This window comes from Nyctereutes procyonoides, unplaced genomic scaffold (genome assembly GCF_905146905.1).
Source record: "Nyctereutes procyonoides isolate TBG_1078 unplaced genomic scaffold, NYPRO_anot_genome, whole genome shotgun sequence".
Classification (NCBI taxonomy): domain Eukaryota; kingdom Metazoa; phylum Chordata; class Mammalia; order Carnivora; family Canidae; genus Nyctereutes; species Nyctereutes procyonoides.
This window is the reverse complement of record NW_026575049.1, coordinates 10,555,009-10,561,979: the sequence shown is the minus strand read 5'-3', so window position 1 is coordinate 10,561,979 and position 6,971 is coordinate 10,555,009. Positions and strand designations below refer to the sequence as shown.

Below are 6,971 nucleotides of genomic sequence, written 5' to 3'. Positions count from 1 at the left end.
GATGTTCCCTTGGAGGTCAGCTTTAAAGACATTTTCTGGCACATCACTGCTTTGGGAACTATTTGAGGATAAAGGTGACCTCTGCCTCACTTCCTGGGTAAAGTCTAGGGAGGTAGCAAATCTTTGGAAATCCATCCATGTCTAACCTACATCTGGCAAAAGGTACAAATGATTGTTGCTGAGTGACCTGTGGCTCATCTTAGCAGAAAGGTTGTAAGACGGTATCCCACAATTTTCCATGGCCACAGATGGGCATGGAAAACACTCAAATTTGTCCTGTACTTTTGTTTTGTTTTGGTTTTGTTTTACAGATGAAGAGAGAGACAGAGAGCATCAGAGTGGGGAGAGGGCCAGAGGGAGGGGTGAAGTAGACTCCCTGATGAGCAGGGAGCCTAATGTGGGGCTCAATCTTGGACCCTCTGATCATGACCTGAGTCAAAGTCAGACACTCCAGCATCTGAGCTGCCCAGATACTTCAACACAGAGAATCTTAAGCAGGCTCCATACTCAGCAGGGAGCCTAACTTGGGGCTTGATCTCACAAGCCTGAGATCACGACCTGAGCCAAAATCAAGAGTTGGACATTTAACTGACTGTGCCATTGAGGCACTGCTGTCCTGTACTTTTGAGAAGAGCTCAGAAATAATTGAAATGGAGCTGTAACTGTGGCTTTGATGATCAACAATCAGGCAGGAAGATGCACATCTCAGCATATGAGAGGTAGACAGGTGACAGTGGAGAACTAGTTTCTTTCCTGCCCCCATTGGTGGACAAGAAGGTGGAGATGCTCCCCGATGTGATAGAGAAGCGAGAGGGATTCTTGATTGCAATTATCTGAACTCCATTCTACCACCCACCTGAATGAGACTTGATAGAAAATTAAGTCTCATTATAGAGAAAAATAAATGAAATTGTTTTTTTGCCTACCTGACCTTGTAGCCTGGACTGTATACTCACCACACAAACTCTTAAGAAAGTTGTCATTCCATCTGGGGTATTTCTGCATGAACTAGTTGAGAACCACTTCTCCAAGCTTTTTCATTATAAAAGTTGTAAACCTTTTTTTTTTTTAAGATTTACTTATTTATTTGAGAGTGAGACAGAGAGAGCATGAGCAGAGGGAGGAGGTGCAGAAGGAGAGGGAGAAATCAATTCTCTACTGAGCAGGGAACCTGACCTGGGGCTCTGTCCCAGGACCTTGGGATCATGACTTGAGCCGAAGGCAGACACTTAAACAACTGAGCCACCCAGGCGCCCCTAAAAATTTTATTTATTTATTTTTATTTTTATTTTTTTAAAATATGGAATACTTCACGAATTTGCGTGTCATCCTTTTGCAGGGGCCATGCTAATCTTCTCTGTATCATTCCAATTTTAGTGTATGTGCTACCGAAGCGAGCACCCCCTAAAAGTTTTAAACATTTGATAAGTAAAAGCAAGACAGCATTAACCAACTTGTGATACGTTTTGGAACAAGCATCTCATTGAGAGGCTCAGTGGCTAATCATAGAAGTCGTGTGATTAGACTTTCTGGGTTCAGATCTTTGCTTTGACATGTTGATGTCGTCTCTCAGACAAGTTGCTGAATTTCTCTAAGCCTGTGTTTAGTTCCTCCTACAAGGATGAGATGAGTAGGTCCACTCAGGATTCTTACCTAGTGCTTTGCACACAGAGAACACTTAGTAAACTCTAGCTATGGTTAGAAGGGAAATAACAGTGATCAATGCATTTTATGTGGCTTGTCCTTTGGCTACATGATTTAATTCATGTTTCTAAATCATCTTATGAACATTGTTTCCCTTCTGCCAGTATGAAAATTGAGGCTAAGTTAAATTGGAATCTAAATGCAGATCTTCTAACTCAACAAAACACGTACAATCCTGTCCACTGGCATGGAGAAAGGACAAGGGGCACCTACACCCTCCTCTCAAATCAGTGACAATTTGATAGACAGACGGCAGAGTTAAATGGACAGCAGGAGATTCTGACTCTAAAATCATGAGAGGCTACACAAAACCTTTTTTACTTTTGAAACAGCAGGCAAAAACTAAAAGATTTTCATTAGAGAAGAAAACAAAAGTTTATTCTAAACAGGCAAAGATAGCAGTTCAGCCATTTTAGTTTAAGAAAGGTGTTATGGTGGACCTAGGTGTTTATTTTTATTTAAAACAAATATCTTAATAACTTATTCTACATTGCATACCATTTTGCTTTTACTAATTAATTAGAGCTTGATAAAATAATTATACTAGGTATTTAAGATTGTTATATTTTAGCCATGGTGAGGAAAGCCCAGGTGGTTGTCAAGGCTGAGGCACCACTGTTCATCCGGTGGCAGCTACATACATGCCAAAAGGAAACACCCAGTCTAAGGAACTTGCCCTTAAAAGTACAATCCATAACATCATGTGGGAGATTTGGTTGCAATGGGGAAAGTGCCACTTGCTTCTCTGAGTCAGCTAGGTTTAAATAAAAACAACAACAACAACAACAACAACAACAACAACAAAAAACACCCCTCTAAATGATGGGATTGAACCCTAAGAAATTACCACATCTGCAGGTTGCAAATCATCAAATATTAACAATTCACATGGTTCAAACTATCAATTAAATTACATCTTTGATTCCATGGGGCGTCTGCATGGCTCAGTCAGTTGAGCATATGACTTTTGATTTTGGCTCTGGTCATGATCTCAGGGTCATGAAATCAAGCCCCATGTCAGACTACCCCTGTTCAGCTCAGAGTCTGCTTGAGAGTCTCTCTCTCCCTCTCCCTCTGCCTGCCACCCCCCCATTTGTGCATGTGCTTTCTCTTTCTCTCTCAAATAAATAAACATAATCTTTCAAAATAAATACATTAATTAAATCTTTGGTTCCTGATTAACTTTTCCTTTTTCCGTAAGCAGGATTGGATAATAATCACACAATAGGAGGAGGCTTTGTTAGCTTAAGCACTTATACTCACTGAGCTCTTATGATGCTCCTGTTTTAGTCTAAATGTTTTATATGTATTTATTTAGTACCACAATAACCATGTGGAATAAGAATTATCATTACTTCCATTTGAAAGATTTATCAAGTTGCATATGGCAGCTTTAAGCATTGTATAAACAAATGCTGCACTGAATGATTTTATTCCCATGAGCACCAGCCTCTTAGAGCTTGCAGTGTCACAGAAGTTAACAGATAAATGCCCCTGCATGGATGTGGCAGTGCAATGACTTCTCTGAGTAGTGGCTCAGCTCTTAGTCACCAAGGATGGCATTACTGAATCTCCTCCAGGGCATACGTATTTCTGTTGCCATGAAAATTGTAAGCAACAGCTCAAGCTAAATTGCTCATATCTGTCAGAGTGGTTATTATTAAAAGACAAGAGATGACATGTGTGGGTGAGGATGTGGAGAGAAGGGAACCCTTGCGCACTGTTTCTGGGAATGTAAATTGGTGCAACCACTATGGAAAGAAGTATGGAGTTTGCCCCCCAAAATTAAAATAGAACTACCATATAACCCAGCAATCCCACTTCTGGGCATATATTTCAAGATGAAAACACTCTCACAAAGAGGTTCTGCAAACCCATGTTCACTGCAGCTTTGTTGACAAAAGCCAAGACCTGGAAATGACCTAAGTGTCCATCAACAGATGAATGGATAAAGAAAATATAGCATATGTATACAGTGGAATACAAGTGGGCCACAAAAAACAATGCAAACTAGTCATCTGCAACGACATGGATGGACCCGAGGGCATTAAGCTAAATGAAGTGAGTCAGATGGAGAAAAACAAACAACTGTGTATAATCTCAGTTTTGTATGGAATCTAAAAAGGCCAAACACATAGGAAGTAGAATGGTGGCCAGGGGCTGGCAGTAGGGGAGATGGGGAGATGTTAGGCAAAGGGTACAAACTTCCAGCTGTAAGATGAATAAGTTCTGGGAATTTAGTGACTATAGTTGTCAATACTGTATTATATATTTGAAAATTGCTAAAAGAGTAGATCTTAACTGTTATCACTCCAAAAATTGGTAATTATATGAGGAGATAGAGGTGCTGACTCACCTTATTGTTGAAGTATTTCGCAACATATACGTGTATCAAGTCATCACATGGTACACCTTAAATTTACATATGTTATAGTCAATAGTATCTTAGTGAAACTGGAGGGGAAAAACCAAACTTCTTTTGCACCCCGTATTGGAAAGATTTGCTGAAGCCAAATGATTTAACTGCTTTTAAGGATTTGCTGACTTCCATCAAAGAAGTCCAAAGTTGAGGACATCTTTGAGATGTTGAGATTTTCAGAGTTGAGATTTTCTCCCACATGGGGTTAAGCTGTTAGAAGTGGCTTCTTTCCTGCTGTAAAGGGGTAGCAGCCCTCTGTACCCAGAACATAAAGAGTGGGTTCATCTGGAAGACTTGCCACACACACTCATACCTTTACACCCTTGGCCCCAGTAGGAGCTGTACAAATGAGGGCCTTACTCTCTTAGATTTAAAGGAGTTGAAATGAAAAATAAAATGACAGAAGTAGTGAAAATACTTGGTGTCCCTCCTTCGAAACTGCACTAACTCTGCATGACACATTGCCTAATGAGATACAGAAATGAAGTAACTTGGCCGTGTTCACATCCTGTATACATGCTATACTTGGGGCTTAATGCAAACCCAACCCATTTTGGAGATCTCAGTCTTCAGCACCATGGTATATTGATTTTCAGAAAATGTAACCAATAAACTGCTGGACTGAATCTACAAGCCGCATCCTTTGACCATGGAGTCCTGCTTTGTTCACCTTTCTTGTCTCCTCAAAATAGCCTCGAGTCCCTCTTTCGGGTGAGGGACTTCAGTGTCTGTTTCATCCTCCTCAGTTTCCATAATTTTCTATAATCGTTCATAGAACCCAGGGAAACACTTTGCTTATTATTATGGTTTATTACAAAGAATATAAATGAACATTCAGATAAAAGGGTACAATCTGGAAGAGTCCAGAGCACAGAAGCTTCTGTCCCCATGGAGTTTAGGGTATGTCGTTCTCCCAGCACATGGACACATTCACCGACCTGGAGGTTCTCTAAACCCCTGTGTTTAGAGTTTTTATGGAGGCTCTATTTCAGAGGCATGATCAAACAAGTGTTGGGTCGTTGGTGATTTTCCCAATCTCCAACCTCTCTCCCCTCCCTGAAGGTCTGGGGGATGGGGTTGAAAGTTTCAATCCTCTAGTCCTCCCTTGGTCTGGTTTCTGGGTCCCCAACACCCATCCTGGAGCTACCAGGGAACTCAGCAGGAGTCAATGCATTAGCATTCAAAAAGACACTCCTCACTCTGGAGAGTCCAAGGGGCTTAGAAGCTCTCCTGTCAGGAATCAGGGACAAAAAACAAAATAATATAAGAAAAGATGATCCTATCACCCTTATGACTCAGGAAATCGCAAGGGTGTTATGAAATCTGTGCCAGGGACGAGGGACCAAATATGTGTTTCTTATTATATCACAATATTACACCTGGTAATCTTCCTACGTTAACAGGTGGGGATGATCTATTTTCTCTCTTTTTCTCATTAAGTGCATTTTTATTCTTCACTGAAATATATTTGATGTATAATGTGTATATTTAAGAGGTACAACATATTGATTTGATACATCTCTATATTGTAATACAGTTGCCATGCTATCAATAATTAGCATCTCTCTCATCACATAATCATTTCTTCTTAGTAGTTGAAATAGTTAAGATCTAGTCCCTTAGCAAGTTGATTATTATAATCCAGGACTGCTGTCTATATTTTCACTCTACTGGGCATTAGATCTCTAGGACTTAATTACTACTCACTACTCCTTGCATTTGCATAGTATACCATCATGCGGCTATCCTCTATCTAATTAGTCCCCACTAATGGGCATTTAGGGCATTAAGATAATTGTAACAAATATTAAAATTTTTGAAATTTTGTAATTACAAACAACGTTGCAATGGATAAACTTGTATAAATGACTCCCCTCCCCCCCCCCCCCCCCCCCACGTAGCTCTATGTGCAGGATAAATTCCCAGAAGAGGGACTGGTAGGCTTAAGGGTAAATGCATTTTTGATGCTTATTGTCAAATTGCCCTTTATAGGACTCTCCCACCAGCCTTATATAAAAGCCTCTTTCTCCACCGCCCTGCTGATAGAGTGCTTTATCACACTTGGAGTTTTGCCAATCTGATAGGCGAGAAATGGTTTCCTAATGCAGTTCTGATTTACAGTTGTTTTTTTTTTATGACTAAGGTTGAGATCTTTTCATATGTTTAAGGGCACTTATGTTTCCTTTCTGTGAAAAATACAGCATGGGGAGATTATGTTGCCTGAGACATAAGTGACAAATATCTTTCCCAGTTTGTCCCTTATCTTTTGACTTCACTCTCGATGTATCGTTATTGTCATCATTACTATTGCTATCATTTTGCCATTTAGAGGGCTTTTGTTACAGGGTTTGAGGGCATCATTATTCTCTCTGATAACCCCTGGATTTGGAGCCACACTTAGTCTTTCTTACTCTGATACTACAAACGGATTCCCCTTTTTTTCTCATCATAGTTTTATAGTTTCTTCTGTTTTTCCACCTACGTTTAAAATTCTATTTGGTGATATTCTGATGAATGTTATTTTATGCACCTAGCTTTGTGTTTTTTGAATATGACTACCCAACTGCCCCAGCACATTTTAATAAATGGTCCATTTTTACTCGAGATGCTACCTTTGTCATATACCAAATCCTTGTAGGCATTTGGTCTTAATTCTGACTTCTTGTTCTTTTCCGTTGGTCCATTTGTCTATTCGCCTAGTAGTACCACACTGCCTTTTTTTTTTTAAGATTTTATTTATTTATTCATGAGAGACAGAGAGAGGCAGAGAGACACAGGCAGAGGGAGAAGCAGGCTCCTCATGGGGAGCCCAATGCGGGACTCGATCTCTGGGCTCCAGGATCACGCC

At 40.2% G+C, this 6,971-nt stretch overlaps 1 non-coding gene across 1 annotated transcript; it reads right to left on the bottom strand.

Annotated features, from left to right (window-relative positions):
* Positions 1-1,294: 1,294 nt before the first annotated feature.
* On the bottom strand, positions 1,295-1,401 carry LOC129512261 (U6 spliceosomal RNA). Its single transcript, XR_008664999.1, has one exon. It is a non-coding gene; the product is annotated as a U6 spliceosomal RNA (small nuclear RNA).
* Positions 1,402-6,971: the final 5,570 nt, after the last annotated feature.